The sequence below is a fragment of the Corvus hawaiiensis genome, chromosome 2, assembly GCF_020740725.1.
Source record: "Corvus hawaiiensis isolate bCorHaw1 chromosome 2, bCorHaw1.pri.cur, whole genome shotgun sequence".
In the NCBI taxonomy this organism is placed as follows: Eukaryota; Metazoa; Chordata; class Aves; order Passeriformes; family Corvidae; genus Corvus; species Corvus hawaiiensis.
The window spans coordinates 76405094-76431947 of NC_063214.1; positions in this window are offsets into that span (position 1 = coordinate 76405094).

Genomic DNA, 26854 nt, shown 5'->3' on the forward strand with positions numbered 1-26854 from the left:
AAAATTTCAATTGTTCCTTTCATCAGAGGCACACTGTCTTCAAAGCACCTGCTGCTTTTTCTTGACTATAGGAGGTAAGTGCTATTTGTGAGTTAAAAACAGTGACCTGACTTACTTGCTTCCTTTCTTTGAAGACAGCTTAAAACAAAGACAGTTTAAATGTCGCTATAAAGATAAGATCATCTCAAAGTTTAATTTCTCTAAAACTCATTCTAACTCTTGAGACAGTGCCTGTCATTCTATAAATGTTCACTGGAAAATATGATAACAAATCCACTACAATGTGAATGAAGACCACCAAAAGGACTAGCAGGAAGCACTTTACCTCAAAGAGCAGGGCATCTGCAGATTGGCTTAAGGTTTATAAATGAAATGAAAATAAGAAGGATCCCAAACCAGCTCACATATTTAGTAATAAGTAGGACAGTCTGACAGCACCTATATAGAATGGGAGCAGACCAACTCTACCAGCAGATCCATTGTGTTGGGTTGGAGATCCTATTTCTGCCTGCCAAGCTTCCCAAAAAAGAAAGCATGTAGATCAAAAATGATGTGGGTCATAAAAGCTCACTGTAATTTTAGATGACATCATGTTAAGGAAACTTCCCTGTCTGACCATACAGGAGGCACTCTGGCTGTCACACTCCCACCACCAGAGACTTTCACTGCTGGGTCCAAAGACCATTCACAGTGGGCAGCTTCAGGGAGATGACAAGTGTCCATCTTGATGCCCTACACATCCCACTCTCACACAGACCAGGTTTCCATACTGGCTCAACCCTAGGATTTCCATAGCAGAATCTCAGATATCTGAATCCTTAAAATAATTTAATCATGGTGCAGTCATAGAATAACAGGCCAAGCTGGTGCCTCCAAGGTCGGGCCCTGAACAAAGAACTCCCTGGGCTTTCATACCCTCACAGTCTGTGCATGGCAAAGTCTGGTGTCTTCCAGCTGAGTCCTCAGCTCCTGCTGTGTCTCTGACTGTCTGGTCACCTGGCTGGGCCACAGGTCCCTGTGCCCTTTGTTCTGCAGAGGGCCAGCAGTTCATGGCTTCTTGCCTGGGGCTCCAACACCCAGAGCCCAACCTGCAGCTCAAACTGCACCTGTATCCCAAGCTACTGGCACTGAATGTATTCCTCAACAATTGCAATAAACCTCAATTTTATAATTATGAAACAACATTACCAAAAGCAGAAAGGATCTATGAGTCCCATCTGTTTCAGATTAAAAGCACTTTTAACTAACAGTTAATAATTGTATATCACTACCGTGAGAGGGTAAAGAGGGAAAGGCACTGTCTTCATCACTGTCAGGTAGAGAGCAGTTTACTTTTGGACAGAAGGAGGGGTTTGTTCTTTGTACAATCAAGGAACCTTACCAAATTGAAGATCAGTTATTTCTGATTCAATATAAAATTTCTTTCCAAGGTCATGAAAATATGTATTTTCAGTTCAGTTTTTATAGGGAGAAATTGAGAAATTATTTTGTAGAGCCCAACAGACTAGCTCAGACACTGAGGCTAATGTAACTTAATGAAGCACATGATACTGATAAGCTACAGAACAAAGTAGCCACGTGTCTTTGGGTGACTTTATGGTGTGTATCCCCTATCACTGCTCTATGCCCAGAAATTAATTTTGTGCCTTTCTGTGGCTTTAAACTGAGCCTGAGAGGGGGAAGAGGAAAAAAAAACTGAGCGAACTTTTCAAAGCAGTTGTTCAAGGACACAGATACACACTCCTCTGTGTCCTGCTGTAGTAGGAAGAGTGTAGGAAGCACCCTCCTTGCTTTTCAGCCAGCTATCGGCTCCTTTTCTCTGGAAACTTTGTTTTCCTGGGACTTCAGGTTTTTTTCCCTTCTTCTCTTCTGGACTGTTTCAACATCAGAACACACTGGGAGAATTTTCCACCAAGGCCCCGGAGTTGGGCCCACACTGACCCAGCTCCAAGGAGGAGGAGAGAGACCACATCTACAGAAGGACTCTGAAATCTTCCCAGGTTTCTCTCCACAGTGAGAGGTTTTATTATTTAGCATTATTATCCTTTTCCTGTGTGTTTGTTAAATAATTAGTTTTTTATCTCTTTCACTTTCCTCCAAGGAAAATTTCTTTTTTCCCGAAGCTGGTGGGGGAGGGGTGGTTTGTAGCCTGCCTTCTATCAGAGGACATTTTCCTCCCAATTTGTCCAAACTGGCACACCACAGTACTGTGAAAAATCATACCACTGCAGTTCCAAGCTTGTTCCACATTTCTAAACAGTAAAAGTAAAAAGGACAAATAGGTTTGTTTTTTGAGAATATTAGTTTTTCCTGGATATTTCAGCATTGTACACCTTTTCAGAGGAAAATATATATAATTATTTATCCCAGAGGAATACATATATTGTTATTTAATACAAGAGGAAAATTGTTTCCTTTTTATACATTTTGTGCTCCAATTCTTAAAAATTACCTATTCACTATCCTTCAACAGGAAAGCAAGAGGCTGAGCCCCTTGCTGCTCTGAGGCTGGGCATCTCTGTCTCAAGCATACAACTTTCATCTCTTCTTAAACAAATGAAATAGCAAGCCTGGTTGTGTTAATATGGACAAGTTACAGCTGTAAACTATCCAGTGTTAACAAATAAATTTATTTTTGAAATTTACACATATGGTCACTTGATTTTAGTCCACTTCATATTTGCTACCACCTGTTAATCTTGGGCTATTGATTCAATGGTTTGATCTAGTAGCACCATCTGATGCCTACAGAAGTTTACATGGTTAGTGGAACTTTCCAGTTCCCCAAAGTACTATCAATACTACTGCAACATTTTCAGCAGATTTTGTCAGTATTCTAAGAACAAAACATCTGATTTGGCAATACATCTCTTCCATGCACTTGGTTGTTGATATCGACTATGCCACCATCTGAAGCTACTTTGAATACTCTAGTTTTCCCTCTTCTGAACAATTTCCCTTTTGAAAAAGAAAAGAACAAGAACAAGAAACAAGGAAGATGATAACACTTTTTCTGTTCTTCATGGCTTTGAAACTGACACACCAGAAGGGTTTTTAAAATTCACAGTAATTGCAACTTTCATTCAAAGTATAGGCCAGTGAAAGCTGAATCAAAACCCAGTTTAACATCTGGAAAAAAGAAAAAAATCAACCAAAAACTAATAAAAAGAAGCATCAGTTACCAATTGCAAATAACACTTCAAAGCAATAAAATATTCATTTACTCACAAGAAATTTCCAGTCCCTCAGCTGAAAGCAAGGAGCTTGTATGAGCTGCTCTATTAAGGAAACAAGTGAATATGTTCCAGTTAAGAAGGGAAAATTCTTTTCAAATATAAATAGATTCCTTGCAAATTGGGAAAATTAATCACAAGGCTAATTTTGCAAGGAAGGGAAATTAACAAAACTTTTAAAACCTGATTTTTGCTTGTATTGAGTGTTATTCCTTGACAATTTAACTCAAATTAAACAGTAATTTTGTGAAAGTGTTTATCTTTCTCCATTATTACAGATGGAATTTAAAGTTTTAGCTTAGATATATCACAGAAATGAAGATAGTCAGAGTGAGCCTGCCATATATGACAAGTAGAACCTAATTCAAATCTATAGAAATTATTATAAATTTATTTCTATGTTTACGTTTGTTTGTAAATTTTTGTATATATGTATAAAATGTTAGGAGCAGGAATGATTCATAAACTAGAAAAAAAAAGCTAAAAATATAGTCAAAGTTAAATAAACTTTGAACAGTCTGAACTGAGACAGGGGACAAAAACCCAAACAAACAAAAAAAAAATTACAAAAATTAAAACACCAGAAAAAAAGAAAATAACACCCACCAGACTATTGTTCTCTGATCTGATAATGGAAATATTGAAGGACATAGAAGGAAATGAAAGCAGGTAAAAAGCTCTTCAAAATCTATGAAGTGAAAATGTAAATCAATGAAGACAGAAGAAGTGATAATACCTTTTATACTTATATTGCAAAGAAAATAATAAGAAATTAATGAATTAATTTACTGATCTTTTAGTTTTGAGGCTAAAGTTTGAGCAGCAGCAATTGCACTATTAAGAGTTACAAGCATTTTGGATGTCTTACTAAGATTTTTTAAATTAGACCTTAGATTCATCATGACAAACATGTTTTGCCATTTCAATTCTTTTAAGTTCCACATAATTTAAAAGAATACATAAAATGATCACATCTACTTACGTGACAGGATCTGCTAACCTTGTTTTGCTGAGCCTGAGGGGTAACTGGATGCCCGTCTCATTTTCTCAGAAGAGATTTGGCTGTAGTTCAGTCCAGTCATGAATATAATGTCACCCACGTTAAGGTTATTTTTGTGTTTTTGCTCACAGCCTATAGGCTTATTCTGGCAGCAAGAGATCTTTGACTAGCCCCATTTTATGAGGGAACCTTCTCTGGGCATAAGCCCAAAATATACACCATTACAGTAGCTCTATATGGTATCTTCAGGAACTTAATGAATCAGCTTTATGACTTCTTTGCACTGAACCATTACAAATTTGCTGTGGAGTATCAGTGAATCTGATCCAAGAATTCATGTTATTGACTGGCTTAGCATGATTATTGCAGAGTTAAGATTTAACCTAGAATTAAAGAAAGGTTTTGGTGTTTTTTAACCAGAATCAGATCCAAACAAGCAAATTTAAATTAAGATTTACGTTCATTCATTCAAACTGTAAAACAGAATTATGTGGAAGTTGCATGAAACTTCCATGGCTATACGTATGAAAGTAACCATTTTTTAGGGGTTCGTGCTTCTACCTTTGTATTAGAAATGGAATTTGTAAATGTTTTGAGTGTCATTACCTCCTGCTGACTTCAGTGAGAAATGAAGTTACTCAGTGCCTTAAAAGTATGGGACTTTTGTTGTTCTGCAGTGTTATTAAAGTTGTCAACTCAGTTTAAAATATCTGTTAAAGTTATAAAATTTCTAACCAGTATATTTTTTGAATTTACCTTTGAATGCAAAGAAGTCTGTTGTAGTTTACTCCAGCATATTTTTCTAGTCTAATCTACATTGATTAGATTATTTCCTTCAATTTCCTATTTTAGAAAAAAAGAGAAAAGGATTAAAAAAAAGGATAATTCCTCTACTTACTAAGCTGAAGTGTTCTTAACATTTGTACTCAAAGCCAATAATTCTGAAAGTGTACTGTATTTGCTGTTTTATTAATTTTCCAGACAGCTTGGAGACACAGCCTCCTAATGTGGCATCAATACATAATGTGAGCTTTTTCTGCAGAGGGTCATTCTTATCTGGAAGACACAACACATTATGATAAATGGCACCCACAGTATTTTAGACAGACATATCTGAAAGGGTACATAGTGTTCAAGTGTTGATAGAGGTGGGGGGAGCTGCCATTTTCAATGTAATAGCTTTTTTTTAATACGTTTACTGAGGTTTTTACCCTTCAGTGAAATTCTGTGACTTAAAAAATAATTTTTTTTTGTCTTCTTGTTTAAAAATTATTTAATAAATTATTATATTCACTAAAAAGAAACCAATTTAATGCACTGCGATCATATTAACCTTGACTTTAAAACAGTAAATAAAAAATTGCTTTTGAAGTAGACCTTTTAGCCTTTGGATTCTTCTTTTCAACATACTATAGTATATTGCTTAATGCTGTCATTCAAAAGTCAAATAATGCATCACTTATACTTCCTAGCCTTTGTAGGGGTCAAATCCCTTTTTGTATCTGAGTCAAAGCCAGATTGCTAAACTACTTCACAGTATTTTGGAGAAAAGGGAGAGAGAGATTTATGCAAGAATTTATACTAATAGTTTTGTTGAAATAAAAAATATAGAACTGAAAACTAAGACAACTAAGGAAAATAAATCCATTCCGTCACTCTTGTTGCAGTTTTGCCTTCCTTCATATAGGAAAGAGATGAAGGAACCAGGGCAGAAGAGGCTAAGGTCTGTTTTTCAGTTGGGAATGGAGACAAAAAAGAAGGGAAAGGGAAAGGGAAAGGGAAAGGGAAAGGGAAAGGGAAAGGGAAAGGGAAAGGGAAAGGGGAAGGGGAAGGGGAAGAGGAAGGGGAAGGGGAAGGGAAGGGGAAGGGAAGAGCAAGGAAGGGAAGGGGAAGGGAAGGGAAAGGGTGCATTGGAGTATTTAGAGTCTTCCACTATCTAAAGAGAGATTATTCAGAAGACAGACATACTCTTCTACTCTTATTATAGGCTTACAGAAGAAAGCACACAGTCACAAGCTGCAGCATGGAAAATCACAGAGGCAATAATGAAGCAATTCTTAACAAGAATGGCTAAACACTGAAATATTTTGAACGTTGTCCAAAGAGGATATGGAGTCTCCATCCTAAGAAACTCCTTGGATAAAGTCCTGGACAATTTGACATCAATTTTGAGAGCAGACCTGCAGCAGTGGAACATTGGACTAGGTGACCTTCAGAGATCTCTTTCAACCTACATTTTTCTACGATTATGTGAACTGTTGTGTTACAGTGTTTTAAGGACATAAAAAGAGTTAGATTTACAGAACTGCAGCCTGTTCTTCACAGTATCTGCCAAATTGTGGCACTCTATTGACTTGGCCAAGGGTTTTGGTGATCCATAGAGAGCTCGCTGGAGTGTGTTACGGGGGCAAACTCTTTTAAATCAAATCAGGCATTAAAGTAGCTTATTTCTTTATTAATGACATTCAACTGTCAAAGAGTGAACAATATATTCAAGATTGATATCAGCCATACACTAGATACCAGACATTCAAAAAATGTCAGTAAGCACCTAGACATTTCTAAGTATACTTTTATAACTAATACCAAAACATTCTAATTCCCACATATATCTACAGTTTCACACTTCACAGGGCATGGAGATGCACATCCTCCTTTCCTATGAGTGTGAGTTCCTCCACTTATCTACACCTTTTCTAGGAGAGATAGTGGTGCTCTTGCTCTATATCTACCCAGCTCCCTACAACCTGCTAGTGCACATGCCTGTGAGACAGAGTACAAGCCTAGTGGGAAAGCAAAACAGAACAAAACCGTCAAATCAGTCAAAACAAGCAAACAAAAAATCCTCACAATATAAAGAATGAGAATCAAACCTAAATGCCCAAAGCTGTCTTCTGATCCTGCCTGGCACCCAGCTGACATTCCAAAAGCATGCACGTCCTCGCTGCATCTTGTGTCATGCCTGACAGCACAGTACAGATGTCTTGGATGTCCTAACCCATTGCAGTATATTTACATTCCTGAGTCATACACCTGATGCTTGTCACCATAATCATTCCATAGGCTTCTTTTCTGTATTGTGCTTTGACTACTGTATGGCAAAGATTCCAGGATCCATGTGACTCATATGTAGCCACTGACATTTAGACAGCTTAATCTGAAATGGAATCCCTACCTAGGTTTCACTAGCAGTGTTTAACTGCTCTATAGTCAGCAAAAGAGAAGAGGCTCATAGAGGGAGGAGTGGCTGGGGAAATGCTGCTTTTGATAACAGGAGGGAAATAACTGGATTAAAAATATACCATGCTCATTATAGCAGAGAGGATAGAGAACTGAGGGTAGAGGGTCTGATAAAGTCTCATGGGACAATGGGATTTATATGCACTTTAGACTGGTTCGTGTTGTTCTACAGCTTGTGCAAAGAAAGAACAAAATTATTTCACTCTAATTTTCAGTGTAAAAAAGACAATTTGCGTTTCTTCATTTTACAGACATTGGATATATATAAATGAATTATCAGCATAACTATTCTGTTTAGTTTAAAATCTGTACATATTAAATTTCAAACAAGCTGTAACATGGTTCATGGTGCACGGTGGTCTGTTTCACTGTGTTTAGTTGAAGCAATTAATCTTATGATAGAAAAGGCAGGTTCAGCAAATGAAGTTTTAGCAAATCTGGCTTTTCTAGATCTGAGACCCTGAAGCACCTGCTCCTGCAGCTTGTCCCAGTGTGAAAGGCTGATAAAGCACTATGTTATTACTGCAATGGTCAGATTTATAGAATCACCCTGCCCTCTCTTCAGATCTCTAGGAAGCTTTATGCCTACAGGGTTTCTTGTCCCTATGGGAATTTCAGGACAAGGGTCCTTTAAGACCTCTAAGTCCTTGGGGACTGAATATTCCTCAGGGGACATTAATGGGTAATTTTGAGGATTAAGACAGTTTTAACTTCAGCTAGTCCATGAATGAGGATTAAGAGGAAAAAACAGAATCTGTACATTTCTATCATACTCTGCAATTGCATAAAAAATCAACATGAGGTACAGTATGTAATGAATCAAAATATTTTTTAAAGATCTATTGTTACTTCCTTGGTTTGCTAAAGCAGCAATCTCAACAGATTTTTAAAGGATAAAAAATACTATGCTGGAGCAGCAGATTTATGAATACGCAGGAGAAACAGGTGCAAGAGACATAGGAGGAAAGAAAGATGCTGAAACAATATTAGCTGAAACTGTAGCATTGTACCTAGCCATGCATTTTAGCTTGAGTCCTTGCTGAAGGATAAACCAATTTTTTGTTTTAACTTTAGGATCTTCAAGAAAATTTTTAAGTAAAGTCCATTACACTGTGTCCTATGAAATTAAACACAATACAGAAAACATAAATAACATCTTGGATATTGTGGAGAATATCAAAAGATGTGGAGAGAAAAAGCCCTGTGATTTCTCAAACAGACTTTTTCTCTTTCTTGTTATTGTGGGCTTTTTTTCATTCAAAAATTTTATAGGCATGATACTTACCACACAGACTCCTGTCTAGCCTTCATTCAGAACTGATGTCTCAGTATCTTTAGCATAACCATAGCATATCATCTGTAAGATGCAGCCTCTAGTTGAACAGCACATTCTCAGTGCAGATGACCATTTTCAGTTTGCTTATGACCACTACAGAGTATAGTTTTAAGTTGATATTTAATGTCTTCTCTACTAGCAAAAAATATAATCCAAGCATTGGAATAGTATCTAAGTAATCTCATTAATATCTGGTGGAAAGATACTGTGCTGAAGCCTACACCACAGGCATTGTGCAGGTGCCCCTTGTCTATCCCTCAAAATGAAGTTTTAGACTGCAATGAGGTCTCTTCTCAGTCTCCTGTTCCCCAGGCTGAACAAATCAAGTGACCACAGCAGCTCCTTATATAGCTTTCCCTCCAGACCCTTCACCGTCCTTGTGGCCCTCCTTTGGATGCTCTCTGAGAGCTTAAGGTCCTTTTTATTTTGTGGTATCCCCAACTGCACACAATATTCAAGACGAGGCTGCACAAGTGCAGACTAGATTGACACAGCTCATTCTGTCTGATCTCTGCTATTTACATACACTTCCAGGTCTCTGATTCTTTCTGTATGTACTTATGCAAGGTCTGCCTCTTCACTAATTATTTTAAAATGGTAGGGAATGTTCACATTGAGACTGTCATTGGAACTGCTCATTTATGGGCTTAAAATATTAAAATAGCTTCTCATGTAAAAAGGTCATGTATCATTTAACACTTTCCAAAATAAATGCCAATCTCAGCCAAAGATTTGACATAACTCTTCACCTATTTCCAGCTGGCAAATTGCAAATATCAACCCTAACTGGGTGGACTTGAGTAATTTAAAATCTAGGGCATAGGTATTTTAACATTAGCTGGATCAAGCACACGACTAAATAATTTTTCTGAAAGCATAGATGTAACCAATATTCTGAGTAGAATTCTGCCTCAAATTAACAAGAACTTAGCTCTATATCTAAACAATAGAAATAAACCCATGTCCATTTTTAAGAGAGTGGGATTTCTTCTGTGTATCAATGCTTTTCACTATGGTTGTAATAGCAATTCCAAAGTACTTAAAACTTTTACTACAAACTTTGTTACTTTGGGACCTATACAAGCAAGAGATTAATGATAAGGCAGAGGACAGCTTTTCAAAACAAGTCTGGTTTTATTACTCAACTGGAATGTAAAGTTTTATGGATTGGAATTGAAAAACAAAAGGTTTGATGTCCATATTGGCAGTATTTTGTTCTGCTGAATATGAAGCTTCATCTCCATCTCATTTTTGAGCAGCAGAGTTTTTATCACTAATATCCTATTGAGAAAATTCTTTGTTCTAAATTCTGCTCATGCTGTTTTTCATATGCTTCCTCAGTCAGGTATTCATTAAAACTTGATATATAGTCATTCATCTTTCATTGTACTGTTAAAGCAACTTCAATCCACCTTTCGTATTTTTGTAGTTCTTTTGTGCCAATACAGATATGTTCATTTGCATAATTCAGGTCTCTTGTTTCCTTTTTTTAAGGCACAGAATTATCTTCACGGCCTTTAAAAATGAAATTAAATTAGAATTTTAAAAAGTAGATGTAGAAAAATGATGTCTACTTAGCTCTTAATGAAAATAATGCAGAGCCTCTTAATACCCTGCACACTACCTATATATCACTGGTTTGTCATGGCATTATGTGCACAGCATGCTCAAACAACATCTGAAAGCCCTGTTGATTAGATATCTGACACTATATGTGGAAAACAGGACTTTGCAAGATCTTTGAGGCTTTCAAATCTAGACTTGTGCTTCAATACCTCCAAATTCCAGGTGGACAGGGAATTCCCAAAACCTCTTTCTTTCTCTGTCCATCTTTATTGGCTTCCCTAAGCTGCCTTCTCCTGTGATTTGTCCTCCTAATAGAAAATCTAATGTCTCAATTAGGACCTTTAACAAAAAAAGATAAGGTGGTTAGAGTCTTGAGATGAACTGCTGTATGAGTCAGAAGTAAGTACGATAAAACACTGAAGAAATTACTTCAGTACAACTTATTTCCTTTAGGGTCTTTTGGGGACCATCCCGTAGTACAGCAACTTTAGTGTTTTAAAACCCATAAAATATATAGTTGTAATGGATTCACCAGGATACCAAAGGTAAACTCTTCTTCCTCCTTTACTGTTTAATTCCTCCTATTTGTAAAGAAAAAGATTATTTATGTTTCTTATGACATTAAACTTTATTATTTATGTAATGTTGCAAGTACACTTCACCTAAATATGATGAAGTTAGCCAATTACAAAGTAGTGAGTTATCATGAATACCTATCCAAATTATATATGGATTTCTTTCTGTCAATCCAGCTAGCAGTCAGTTTAGCCATTTATAATGTCAATAGTAAATATTAGAGGAAGATTTTAATTGTGAATGACTTTCACAGTGTCACAGAATGGTTGAAGTTGGCAAGGAAACTCAGCAGGTCATCTGGTCCAGTCCCCTTGCTCAAGCAGGGCCACTAAGAGCAAGTTGTCCAGCATAGTGTCTAGATTTTTTTTTCCTATCTCCTAGGATCAAGACTCCACAGCTACCCTGGAAAACCTATTGCAGTGCTTGGTCCCCTTCACAGCAAAAAAACCAAAAAAAATGTGTTTCCTGGTGCCTCCTGTGTTTCAGTTTGTTCCCATTGCCTCTGGTTCTGTCACTGGTTACCACTGAAGGAACCTGGCTCCATCTTCTTTGCACCCTCACTTCAAGTATTTATGTACATTGATAAGACCTTCTCTCATCCATGCTGAACAATCACATCTCTCTCTGCCTTTCCTCATAGGAGAGATGATCCATTCCCTTTCACCTCTTTGTGGTCCTTTATTGGACTCTATCCAGTATGTCCATGTCTGGGGGAGCCCAGAACTGGATACAGCAATCCAGGTGTAGCCTGAGCAGCACTAAATACAGAGGAAGGATCACCTCTTTCAACCTGCCTTTCAATACTTTGCTTAAGGTAGCCTGTTTTGTAATGGGCACATTGCTAGTTTATGCTCTACAGGGTTATCCACTGGGACTTCCAGGTCCTTTTCTGCCAAACCCCTTTCCAACTAGAAGGCCTCACCACATGGAGGACTTTGCACTTCTGCTTGTTGAACTTCATGAGATCTCTATCAGCCCACTTCTCCAGCCTGCTCAGGTCCCTGTGGATGGAAGCATAATCCTTTGGTGTCTCAGCTACTCCTCTCAATTCAGCCTGCAAAACTCAGTTCTGCCCCACCATCCAGATCTTTAATGAAAAGGTTAAAGAGGACTGGATTCAGTGTCAGCCCCTGGGGTTCACCACTAGTCACTGTCCTCCAACTACATTTGGTGTTGCTGCTGACCCCTTCAAAACCATTCTGATAGTTTTCAATCCAGCTCACACTTCTCCTTTTTGTTCACTGTGAACTTTGATAGTCCAACAAAGGGTAGCTGATGAGGTTTTAAATACATCTCTGCTGATATTAGTTTGCTTATAGGCATTCCTGGCTCATAACTTCCTGAGTCAGGCTAATACTGTAGTCCTGATGCATGCCCTGTTTGCATGATTTTTAATGTATCGATTCTAACACATTGCCTTCTAATAACTCACATTCATACAAAAGAGAAAGGTTTGAAAGCTTACTTCTCCATACCTGCTAAGAAAATAATCAACCTCGTCTCAGTGTATTAATAATAACATTTTGGTCTACACCTGATACCTGGAATTCATATAGAAGGAGAAGTTGTAAAGCAGTTCTGTGGTCACACATACAGTCCATATATTCCAAGTGTTTTTCTAGCTACAGAATGCTGACATTCAAGTTAATGTTCTGAACTGGGCAGGAAAAAGCTGCTATGGAAACTTGCCCCCAAAGACTGCAAATGGATGAGAAAGATTACTCCCATATCTTCCATTTGGTTTCTTTATTTTAAACTAAGATAGATAAAACACAGTTATTAGTTTTATTATAGACCAAATGCACTTTTACTAAATTACTGAACCATGTTAAACAAACACTCAATAATGCAACCATCTTGGCTAAATGTAACATGTAAGCACTTACACTTGACACCATTTTTGTTTTAGGTTTGTCAATTTCATCTACAAGTCCACTGAGGTTGTGCCTCTTCTGTGAAATAAAAAACAGGACCAGGGACTTCCTGTGAGAGTGATAACATGTCTTATCCCAACGAAAATGTTGTAGTTCTGGAGAATCCTCTGCTGTATGGGATTCTGACTCGTACACCCCAAAAGTTGCACTGCCTTGAGCCCTAGGACTACTCAACACACTGCATATCCAGACAATGATGCAGAACTACCTTTCCTGGCTCATTTGCATTTCCATTTGGTATAAATACAAATGAGCAGAAAAGAAATCCTGTTTTGGGTATTTGTGCTCAATAAATTACTTCCTATGAAGGCATAAATAGGATCAAAAGAATGGGCATGTTCACAGACACACAGGAGAACATAAAGGGTGAAAGTGAAAACAGAAATTAATTCAAAGCTATAAAAAAAATAGTTTTGCATTCCGAACAGTGACCTGCTTTCATAGTCTTCACTATGAAATCAGTAACAAACATCAAAGTATAAATATATAACAGAGGAAAGTGATGCTTGCTTTACATAGCAACCAAATACTTCTTTTACATCCACAGTATTGTCTTTAGTCTTCCCAAATTACAGAAAATAAGATTCCTAAAACTGTCAATCTTGTGTTTGCTTGGACAAGTTTTCAAACATGACTCCTCTTTCATCATAGTAGGGAATTTACTGGTTTACTTTTAAGTGAACTATTTTAATTTCTGCACCTTCATAAAGGATTTAAATTCTGGAATTATATACACTGTATCTAAGTCCTGGAAAATGAGAAAGCCTGTAAATAATTTGAACAAGTTTTAACCACATGTACATCAGGGAGAGAGAGCATAGATTATAGAAAGACATGAAAGTAACAATCCTTACATTTTTTCCTCTCATAAAAAAATGCAAGAGCACAGGGCAATCAGTGTATATGTAAATTCTGTTACTAAAATATTCAGTTTAATCAGTAAAATAGGCACAAGCTCAACTGTTATAGTGTGCAGCTCACTCTGTGATAAATATCAAGGCATGAAGCATGAGTCATAAAGGAAGAAAATGCAGTGTATCAAAATATTTCTGACTAGTATATATTAGCTTCAGCCAATTATGTAAATAGCAATATGACCTGAAAAGTGAATAGTCATTTGAATGAGTTGGAGTTGACAACGAAAATGCAGTTTGATCACATTTTGAAACTTAATTTCCAGGATGGATATGAGGCGCTGTCCTTCAGAATGACATTGAATATAGCCTATGTTTTGAGATTCTTCCCCAACAGAGGAAATTAGGCTCAGGATTCAGGTTTCTTGCTATAAATTCTCTGCTAACTTGTTCCTGAGGTTCTCCTGTCTTATCTTCCCATCACTTGTCCCTTTGCACACACACACCCCCATCACCTCAGTTGTTTTTTTAACCAGTGACATAAAATCTTTTCCACCCACTGTAGCAACCAGAGAGAAAAGGCAAACATTTTAAAACATTGCTTGCAACAAACTTATATGAAACATATGGCCAAAAATATCTTAAAACTTATCAAGACAAAAACAATTGATGCAGCAAAGAACAGCAGCTCTTCATGCCTGTCGCCACTTCATCTTCTAATGGAACACTTCTTCCTTTGGAATACCTGTAAGACGAGAGATAAAGAAAACTCAGTCCCACTTGGACTGGTCTTAAAAAAAGAGAACTTTCCATCTGGTGGTATTTTGCGTTTTCTGCCGTGGTCATCTGTGGCCTTTAGTTCCGAACGACTTTGGCAATTCCGTTCCTTGCCTCTAGTGGCAGGCAAGGCTCTGTACTCGCTACCGCCGGAAGGTGGCAGTGTAGGAGCATTTTGCAAAGCTTCGTTGAGTCTGCATGGAAACTGACTCTCCATTTATTTCCTGCTTTGTTTCTAGGAAGCTGTTCAGGATATTTGGACTCACCACCCTCCCCCAACTCACTTTCTGGGGGCAATGCCAAGAGTTTGTTTTCTTAATCTCGAGCTTAAATTTTGCAATAAATAACAATAACAGAGATGAAGGCTGATGGGGCATCAGCTGTTTCTCCTGCATTGGTTGGAGTCCAGCTGCCTCCCACACTCTCCTTCCAATCTCTCACAATGCCCTTGTAAAAAGTCCCTCTCCAGCCTTCCTGTAGGTCCCTTTTAGGTACTGTATGAAGAGGTTATTTTCAGAATATATCACAGAATAATTTTTTTTTTTTTTCCTCCACAGGTATGTACTCTTCTTGGTTTTAAACTTCAGCAAATTTCTTATATATTACTCAAGTACATTCTTCTTCTAGATTCTTTCAGTCTTAAAAATAAAGAATTTCAAACTGTATAGCATTTTAAACTGGAAAAGAAGCATCTTGAAGGACAAGAGATCATTTTCTTAGGATTTTTCAAAAACCTGAGATATTAAAAGGCAGTAAATCAGTTTTAACTAACTTGGTTCCTTGGGCATATACCTATCAAAACTGTTATGAGATGTGACCTCATCATTAAAATACATGGAAATCTGGCTATTAAACTTAACAGGAATTGGAAAGACCCCTTAAGAAATAATTTTCAAATATATTTCTCTTCCTAAGCGCTTCCAGGGCTTAAAAAAAAAAAAAAAAAACCACAAAAACCGAAAACAAACAAAAAAGAGTGAAGTAAAATGACCCACAATAATCTATTTTAGTTTTTGCACAAATCTCTATCAAATAGAAACCTTAGATCCTGTACCATTAGGAAAAGAAGTATTTTTATGTGTTATTGGAAATACATATAGGAAAATAAAGTAACTTCAGAAACACAAAGGTCAGATTAATATTTGCTGGTTTGTTTACCAAGTATAAATGAAAATTTTGAGCAGAATTAGTTAACAGAGTGACAATGAATAAACAATATCAGAAATATATCTGATTTCCAGGGAAGCATGAGTGTCATAGGTTTTGCTCCCTTAGACCTTTAATTTTTCACCATCTACTTTACTTGAAATATAACTTTTGATTCACATAGAAATACTTAATTTATGTAAAGAATTGGAAGAATCCATTCTTTCCATTCACCAGATTTTCCTGTAGAGTTAACTTTTCAAGTTTCATATTTTTATATCACTGTTTAAATACTTTTTAAAGTTGGTTGCTAACACACCAATAACTCTTTACATTTTTTTTAAAGGTTCTAATTTTATCCTTAACACAAACAAAAGCCCTTTAAAATAGATACAATATAGTTACAAGTGTCCAGGCTTGATATGTATTTTTAATTAAAAAAAACCAAACCAAAAAAAACTAACAAAAAAACCCCACCAACACAAGCAACAAAGAAATAAAAATAAAATGCTAGCAAAATTTAGAGAATATGGATCGCTAACATTTCAACTTTACTCTAAAAAGCATAAATATAATGAAAGGTCAGAAACATATGCCTTATTTTAATAACTACACTGAAAGTAAACTTGGATAATAAGAATAGTGTTGTTAAAAGAGACTCAGACTATCTTTAGTGACGCTTTCTAAAAATGAAGTCTGAAAAGAGATTTGATATTAATTAAATCACTAATCAAAGTGAAAAATCTGTCGCCTTTTTATATGTTGCTTGTTTATTTGAAGAATTCACACTATTTAGACAAATGAAAGACTTAAAAAAATTCAAGATATTCAATCTTCTGTTCATCATTATTCCGTCCTTGTAAATTACTGAAAAGTATTGCATTTTAGCAAGTTAAATTAAAATCTGGATATAGAGGGGAAAAAAACCAACAAAACACACATAGATTAAAAATAACTCCAAGACAAGGGAGCTGGAAAGAGCATACCAGAAAGACAAAGAAAGGAGAAGAGTGTTTATTTATTTTAACAAAGCAGTTTATTTCCTGCATTAATTCTCATCTCTATACATAAGTTCTGTAAAGAAAGGCGATAACTGAAAGATTGCAATTTTATCACATGACTTTCCATTATTTTTTTTCACTATTTTATATGATTTGATTCCTACTATTTCTTATCTTGTCTACAGTTGAAAAAACTTTTGATTGGGAAAAGGTAGAATGAAGAATTAATTGAAATTTAAGTATTAAATAGGTCTGTGAAGGAATGTAGACTAATAAATTCAATTTAGAATTAGAATTCAGACATTTTAGCCATATATACTAAAATGATCATGAAAGTTTACACTCATGTTGTTTTGTGGATTGGAACATATTTCTTTATCTGATTTTTGATGCAGTAATTGTGACAGACACTGAGTGGCATAAAATGTGGTTTTCTCTTCTTTTTTTTTAAGTAAGGAATACAATTTTCCCCCTCCATCACATTTTTTGCTGCTGAGTCCTGCAAGTACAAACTTCTTTACTAATTATGGTTTCTTAGCTCATCCTTTGATTAGACAACAAAAAGAACCTCACAATTGCAAAGTCTGTGTGGTTTTGCTTCTCTTTCCACACACCCATATTAGCTAGCTAGAGGAGAGTACATATGAAAAGTATACCTACATTTGCATACATAGAGATGCTTGGTCTGTTCAAGTAGTTAAGAATTTATGTAACAAGTTAAAAGAACCTGAGTTATTATAGAATAAAAGACATTTTCTTTGCATATCCTAGCAGTGAAAGCTTCAGACAGTCCATACCTACATAAATAACCCCAGTGCCCTTAGATTCATACAAAATTTGATAAATAAGGGACAAGCATAAAACCACAGATGTTGAAAACAAAGCCAAGACAAAAGACAAAATACCCCTTGAAGCTACTATGGGTTGAGGGGAGGATTTTTTTTTTTTTTGAAAGTTGACTCAAGTACCTGCATTCCTTGTAATCAAATTTAAGGCCTTATTTGAGTAAATAATATTATAAGCTCTACATGCCTGGGTTTATCTTCATAGAAACCAAAAGAGAGAGACAAGAACTTGTACAACATCTTGATGTGGGTTCAAACTTTGGCTGAGATAATCCTCTTGACCTACCAACTCTGAAGCATTTCTGGGACAAGTGGTTCCAAGATACCCTGAAAAACCTCAAATAAAGTGTTTCTAGAATTAACCACATCTTAACAAAATTATACCAGTATTTACTTTGTTCTATAGGAAGCAATAGAGAGTACTTTAAACTAAGTAATATTTACCATAGACCGACCTTCACTTCTGTCAAAAGAATCCAGAATTGCAACACTATAGGAATGGACATGTCACCAAATAATTTAATTTGACCAAAGCTTCATAAAAGTAAACTTGGGCTTATTAATTCCAATTATCATAGGACATATTAGGTTTGAAATTCAACATTCTCACTTTTTAGAAATGTAAATAATATTTCTAACATTCAAGACCAAGCAATGTCAAGAAAATTATACTAATGCAAAGCAGCTCTAAATCTGTCTTGATGGAATTTTTCTATCAACGGTGCTTACAGAAAGGATTGCAGATCAAATAGCTTAATTAATTAATGGCATATACTCATTTTCAGTATCTAATTTGTATTTTTAATGAAAAAAATTAAATTATATAAACATTTATTAAAGTTATTACCAAAATATATCTATTTGCAGTAGTTTCCAAAATGCTTATTGCTAGGCTGTAGGAGAAAATTGCACCTAATAGGGAAGGAGGGATGTAGAGGAAGCAACAAAAAATCCTTTCAGAGATTAAAAACCTTTAAAAAAAAATACTAAATAGGAGCATGAGCATGAGCATGAAAATTAAGAATTAATCCATTTATCTGGTATCTCATAGAATTTTTGAGCAGACAAAGTAAGGGAATCTCTGAGTATTACACAGAAAAGATAAAAAAAAATATTCTTATTTACTTATTCTAACTGATAATATTCCCTTCACTGAGATATTTTTAGAGGAAAATATTACATCTAGGTAGATGGTGATACACATCCAATCTGTTTTTGAAGGTTTGCTATATCTCTTGTACCAATCTCATGTTTAATAAAGTTCAATCTGGGGGATAAGAGTACAAGAAATTTGTAATTCAGTTTCAGTTTAGACATACGAGGTGAATTGATGTGCAAGGATAATATTTTACTCATTTACAAGTTGATTAAGCATCTTTTACTTTGGAGATAAGTAAGTATTTCCTGAGAAAGATTAATCTTATTCTCATATATGCATCTATAAAGAATTTAATTAAACACATTCTGGTCCCAAACACCTACTCATAGAAGTTTAAACTAAGGTGCTCATAATTTCTGCTCTTATTATTACAATCCAAAGCACATCCCCCACCCTGCTCAAAGAAAACAGAGTGAAAGTGTTAAAACAGCTTCTGAAAATGACTATGGAGTTCTATTCTGATTCATACAGAGTTGTTAAACTGCTGAATGTTACAAATGAAATAGCTGCTTGTAATAGCAAACAAAAGGTTTGGAAGAATGGGTGACAGTGCAAAGCATAATAGGACAGGTATAAGCCAGCTGGTGACACAAACCAGTTAAGCACTGCAGAACAGTCGTGAACACTTTATCCATATATCAGTGATCTCAGCCAGCTGTGTGTGCAGCACAACACTGATGTTGAATGAGATTGCCCACCCTATCGCTGTCACAAGGAATTGTCCTATTCCCAGTCTCCTTTCCTCTCCAATGAACATAAATTTCAGATTAGAAGATAGTTCCTTTGTTTGCAAAACAGAAAATCTGGAAATATTTTGCCTGAGAATGTGCCAGGTAATAATCATAAGTTGCTGCTGAAACGAATGAATTTAAAACAATGGTATTGCCTTTCGGTGAAAAACTCTAAGCCTAAAAAGAAGGCATTTGAATTTATTTGAACAGTATACTTTCAGTAAACTTTTCAGCTTGGCTTTAAGCTTTGGAATTCTGTCACACATACATACACACAGATACAAAGACATATATATATATATACATATACATATATATATATACATCAATATGTGTATGAACTGTTAAAAGAAGTGCTTGGGCTGTGAAAATGTGCAGTACTGTGAGCCATACCTTTGACAGGAAGCTTTCAGAGGGCAGACATAAGATGGCCATATGCACCAATTTCTCCAACTACTTAAGAGTAATTGCTGCAGTACTTAGCTGATGCTAGCAAATCCTTCTCCGTGCGAGAGTCTAAACACTATGCGTACAAAAATAGCAGCACTTCTAGTTATCTCAGAGTGAAAGCAGAACAGGCTTGTTGTATTGCCTTTGGGGGATTATAAAGGCCTTGCAGTGTACATTCCCATACAGAAAGGCTGGGAAAGCGGCTGAGATGAGCAACAGCCTTTTATGTCAAAGATTTGGGGAAACTGTGCCAGTGAAAAGACTAGATAATTGCCATGTATCTTATTCCCAAAGCAGTTATCAAAGGCTAAAATCTGCATTATTAAGCATTTGCTTTTAAACGTCTAGACAATTTATACCAGATAACAGAGAATCCATAACACAGCAAAGAATTAAACTAAGATTATCTCCTCAGCAAGTTATAGACTAAGCCACTAGAATACTCAGTCTTTTTGCTGACTTAAAATGAATGAAGGACATTTATTTTATTAGTACTGGTTGCTCTTACAGACAAGAAACAGAAGAAATATGTGCAATTTTAATGGTTGCTTAGTTTTAGAATAGAGTTTTCTTGTGTTACAAACAAGTGTCTTTCATTTCTACTTGATAAATTTGATCAAAATGCATGCAATTACTTTTTTCCCTAAAGGCAAAACACTCATAATAAGATGTGTAATATATTTTCATCTCATATATCATATTAGAAAACTAACAGAAAGAAAATGTGAAAGGCTAGTCATTCCAGGCATGCATAGCCCATTAATTAAATAAAGGAGTAAATCTGCAGTAGTTGCTTATGTTATTTATGAAAGCCTGATGAGCTTGCATGGTGCTGTGCTTTTTGGATGTCATTTTTGTTCATCATAACCCAGTGTCCCTGAGTTGTCTAAATTAACCAAGAGCTACTTAAAGGCAAGAAGCAGAACACCATTATGATTAACCCTCATTTCTTTCAAGAATATAAGTTCAGGTACCTAGAAGCTTCTACAGAACACAGCACTAAGAATTCAAGATCTACTTTAAAATTCAAGAAACATTTTTGATGAACTGGGACTTGAATTAGTCAACTTGAGAAATAATTAAAAATTAACCTTCATGTAATGTTAAAGCAAAAGAAAGAAATATAAAAAAATGAAATATGATAAACAAAAGCTTTCCATTGTGACTCACTGAAAGGGTGATTTTACTGCTATCATTTGAAGGCTTTTCCACATGGCAGTTAAATTTAATAAATTATGAATTATATCATTAATGTTAGGAAAGGCAGTACAGCCTGATTTTAAATCATTGCTTGTTTGATGATTTTATCCAGAAATACTGCATGTGCTGGAGCTCTAGGAATCCCATAATCATGCTAAAAACTACTTTTGAACTCACAGTTTTAATTAGTAGGGGGGCAGTCATGTTAGGTTTAATATAATTTTATCTCCTGTAGTCCTTCAGAAATGCTATTTTAAACTCCAATTTCTAACTTAACTGTTAGAAATTTTTTCAAGGTTCTAGCCTGGATTTTGAGCTTTTTGTGATTGTTAGTATCTTTTTTCTTCCCAGTATTTACATCCATTCAGAGAAATACTAGAAGGTCAACTCTGTGCCAACACAGAGCAAGGACATTTTGTTTGATAAAACTGTTTTAGCCATTGGAATTAGAAGCAAGGGGAAAAAAATATTTTTTAAAAAAAGTACAAAAATTACTTTATTAGTTGCTACAGACTTTTAATCTGGTTTTCCATTAAAATCATCACCAATTTAGTCCCTGTCAGTTTAATGTTTTCTAAGCCACATCCACTGTTGCATTCTTATTATTTGAGGAAATACTCCTACTATTTTGGAACTCACCCTGATTAACTGCTCTAGTGATATATGTTTGTAAATTATAGTCAGTACAGACTTTTTACCCCATTTGAGGGACAACCTCTGTGATCTCATGGTAATTTACCTTTATTGTGCACTATTGATTGCTTTCCCAGGCATAATATAAAAATAAATATATAACAAGAATTAGTAATGTTCACAACTTAACATGACTGCAACATGACTTTATACCACTGATGTCGCCAATTAGATGACTATCATTTTGCAGTCTGACAACAAATTCAAAGGGACAAAACTCAATGCATATGAGTAAAAAACACAGTAAAACTCATCAAAATATCTGTGTGGGGAACAACAAGGTTCAGTGAAAAATCAAAAAATTTCAGAACTTCTACTTATCTCAAGCAATAATTTAAATTATTCAGAAGAAAATTAGAGCAACTTAAATTTCATCATGCCTTTGTACTTTCTGAAACTGAGGATATTACAAAATCTAGTTAAAATTGTGAAACTTGATAGATGTATAAGAGAATTGAATAAAGCAGTAAAATAAAATCATGATTTTCCTAAAAATTAAAAATATAACATAAAAAATTACATCTATCCAATATTTAGAGGAGGGATTCTTTCTCAGTAATCACAAGGAAATACTGTGTGACATCATATAAAACTATCTGTTTATAGAAAGATAATAGAGAAAAAAATCTGTAGCTCTTTTTTTTTTTCTTTTTTTTTTTTTCCTTGTGAGGCACATGCATATTTTATTGTCATAAATGCCATAATTCTTACCTGGGCTTTTGTTTTCATTAAGCCTAATGATAAACAAAAATGGGGAACTGATTTCTGTCAGTGACAGTGCAATTTTTCCAGAAGGAAGAAAGAGTTTCTTTCCAGTAAGGTATCTCAGATGCAATATAATTTCATTTCTCACTTGCCCAGATCATGTCCATATGACAGAGACACAGGAAAAGAATTTTTTGTTGGGTTTTAGTCCTCCAAAACATGAATCAGACTTTTTGGACTGAAATCACCTACTTCTGTAAGATAAAAGCTTTCTGTTTTATCTCCTTCAACAATAAAAGTAACAGTGAAAGCACATTTAGCTCCTAAGAAAAGTGCCTGGAAAAATTCTCACTATCTTCTGTTAAAACAGGTACTTTCCTGATCAGATTTAATAAAAGAAGCTGGTATTGCTTTTTAAGACAATTTTAAAAACAGAAAAATCAAAATTAGATCCTTCATTATTTGTTTCTTCTTTTTTATTCTCTCTCTTAATGATTGGACTTGTTTTCTATTTTTGTGTTGGTAAATACCTGTATCGTTTGCACGGTTGAATGCAGGTAAACCTTAGAACAAAGGCCAAAGAACTGGAGAGTGACTTTGATTAAAGAACTATAGATAGGTCAGACAGTGATTTTCAACACTGGTAGGCAGATGCCATACACGATAGCTCCAGGACTTTTGTGTGGCAGAATTTGCTACTTAGCTTAGTTTCATCTAGGGTCTCCCTGAAGTCAGTAGGGTTACTGTATTTCCCTCAGATTAACAGGTATATCTGTGCACAGAAATACTATTTTTTTTTTTTTTCTTCTTGTAGGGGAATAGTTTGAAATAAACTTCTGTTGATAATCAATGTAGGGTGCTCTGGGTTGGTTTTCTGCCTCTTTAGAAAAGTGTGGGAAAGCAAACTGCAAACCCCATGAATCATTTTATTATAAGCAGTCAGCCTCTAGGCTTTGTCTAATTTTACTCCTCTCCCCTCATAAGTCACTGAGTATATGTTTTCCATATGACGGGAGAGCCTCCTCCTGGTGGTTGTCACTACCCTTGGAAGTGAACCTTTCCAACAGTCATCTTTCAGGGAACACCTGGGTGAAAGGACAAGCAAGAGTCGCCCTCAGCAAACTGCTTTGGGTGGCCCTTGAGCAGTAAGGTGAGGCTTCCCTCACAGCTGTGACATTTCCTGTAATGTCTCACCTGCCTCATGGGAAAAATCCCTCCAGTGCAGTCATTTGCCTCTGAACTGGCATCACTTTGTCTTTGATAGAAGTAACATAGAACCAGCTCATGGCAAGCAGGATACCAACCAAAAGGAACCTTTGGAAATTAAATTCCCTTAAATTTCTTCTAAACAGCTTCTAGTGCTCGAACTGTCTCTTTTATGGGCAAAACATACTCTTCTACACTGCAGCACAGCATGCAATAGGTACAGATGCTTGGGGCTGACTTTTAACCCTAGACAAATACGATGCATTAAAAAGTGCCAGGTGCTCAGGGCTAGGATGTTAAAGAAGCCAAGAGCACTTACAGCTCCCACTGACTTCGGGGGCAGCTGAGGCTGCTTGGCAACTCTCATGAAGAGCTCAGCAACTTATAAAAGTTAAGAACTGTTTTAAAAAGGTTCCTCTGTTTCTTTTTTCTTTCTTAGAATGGCATGTTATTCATAAAATACTTATTGCCTTAATTTGATATCTGCTAACAGATTTAAATAGCAATGAGCAAAACTATTCTGCAAAGTAAACAAATAAAAGTTTAGTAAATAACAGAAGGACAACTGTGTGTTAGCATTTAATTATAAGAAGAAAGCTATATTTGGCAAAAGGCATCTGTAATTTGTGTTTCCATCATTTTATAAAGCTTCTTTTAATGGATTAAAATCTCTTCTGGCAACTTTTTCCTCTTTGCTGCCATAAACTAAACCCAAATCTCTACTTTAGGGAAGATAGCTGTTAGAAATGCAAACAGAAAGTTCTGAATAGGAATAAATAAAAGCATTACCATGATTTCTTCATTTTTTAATAGCCAACATATTTCATAAGATGCTTTACTTTGCTGTAAAATAAGCTTTTCGCATCTTTGCAGCTGTTTCATGTGTACCTGAAGGAATATGAATACATTCATATAATCTTACAAATATGAATATATTATATTGAGATAGTCTTACAAAGTATTAATCATTATCACATCTCTCTGATGAATGGAAAAAAATATGGTTTTGCTTTTTTCCTCTAAATTAAATAGTACTAGGCCTTTTTTCAAGCTTGGGAATCTGCAAATGAGGTAGCTATATGTACTTTTCTGAGATATACATTGCAGCACTCCATGATCCAGCCTGAGAAAGAAATAAAAATGAAAGCTTTTTTCGTATAGTTTTTCTGCTCTTTGTGAATTGTTTGTTTTTCTGTTTTTCTTCTCCTCTCTGATACTTTGTGAGAATCAGTGTTAATAATCCAAGCAAAATGTGCACCATAGAGGATTTCTGCAACACATGCTGGTGTGTTGAAGTGGCAAACCAGCACTCTAAATCCATATTCAAAATAGGAAAGAACAACATTACAATCTTGTTAACCACTAACATAAATATACACCAATCCTTAAGGCAGGGGGTGGAGGGGGGAGTGTGAATCTAATCTTTCCAGAAATATGATTGGTATAATGCCAGAGATTTGCCTCTTATATATAAATTAGGACTGCGACTTCAAAAACTTGAACATTTATAGTTAGATGGTGTGAATTTAAAGAACTATTTATAGAAAGAATAGTTTACATAAAAATGCAGAGAGGAAGTATCAGCAAATTTTATAAAAACAATTTATATGTGCAGTATTTATAAATAATGTCTGTAGAGATCTACAAATAGACAAAAACTCATTCCATATATTTTTGTTTTGTTTTCTAGGGCTATAATGGATCATGAAATATATAAAATGCATAGCAGTTCAGCTACTTCAGAAAGGGAAGCACCTCAGGGAGATATTGTGCCAGATTCTCAAATACAGCTATGATCCCATTGTGCCACTCAGCTGCTACAATTGAACCATAACCCAGCTGAAAATTTCTGGCAAAGGATTGCCTGTCTTCCACAAATTCTCTTCTGAAATATATCTATCATTCCCAGGCACTTTATGTGTTCACTGTAAAAAGCATATGTCAAGAGTAAGAAAGTTCATGGTACAGTCTTGCTACACTCTTTCTCCACTGATACAAGAACCCCACCAAAATTCTGAAGGACCAATAGAATTGGATCAAGGAAACTCAAAACCAGTCTCAGACCCTTCATATATTTTATCCCCTGTGTTGAATCAGACACAGGTAAAGTAGTTGTTCTCTAAGGAATTTTCCTTCATTTATTTCCCTTCTTTAAAAAAAAAAAAAATTAAAATTAAAAATACATTTCAAACTAATTTTTTTTGTAGCATAGTAATACCTTTGTGTTTACTATGCTAGTTACAGAGCACTTATCATACACATACTGCTTTGATTTTGAGCACTTGACTACCTGGGAATTTTCTTTTAATTTTTTTTAAATTTAATTTTTAAAATTTTCTTTTTAAATTTCTCGTTTAAAGATTTCACCAAGAAGATATCTGTTTTATCTATCCTGAAAAAACAAAGACCATTTTTTCCTACAGAAATGGGTATGTTCTTTGTAGCTTTGTATCTTTTCTTATCACTTTACCCTAATGGCCATTGTCATGTGTCTTGTTTTACCTTTCCTCCTTCTTTTGAGATCTCTCTTGTTTCCTTAACATACATCAAGAAAACAAACAAAAGCCCCAAGGTCATGTCTATTTCAGTATCATAACTTCTAAAGGATGCAACAAAACTGTCAGTCTCCTTGTCAGTGACAGTAGAGCTTCTCTCTAATTAAATAGAAAATGGGATTTTCTCCCTCCCCCCGACAAAATAAAGGAAACAAAATTCTGAATAATGCAATTCTCTCTGACATTTCAGCATGAATGGATGGAGCTGTTATCCACCCATTAGCAAATAGTAATGTGCAGAGCATGACATTTATAGTAAATATAAAATCTGTAACCATTTGGATTCTAGAATTGTCCATGGTTACAGCTCTTTGTTAGTGGTAAAGGCTTGAGGAAATAAAAAAATAATATGGTTAAAAGCTCAAACACAAGACAACATGATAGAACAGATATTAATTTTTTAAATTCAAGAAAGACGTAAATGGCCATGACATTTAACATTGCTGAGCAATAACAGTTATTAACGTAGTCAGAATGAAGGTAATTACATTAATATGTGGTATTGTTTGGCAAAGAAAACAAGGAAATTACTGTGCAGGCTTGAAGTCTATTTATAATGCTCACATGTCTGTGACTGTGTGACCACTGAAGGGCAATGAGCAATTTCTAGATAAAATCTGTATCATTATGCTCATATGCAAGAAGAA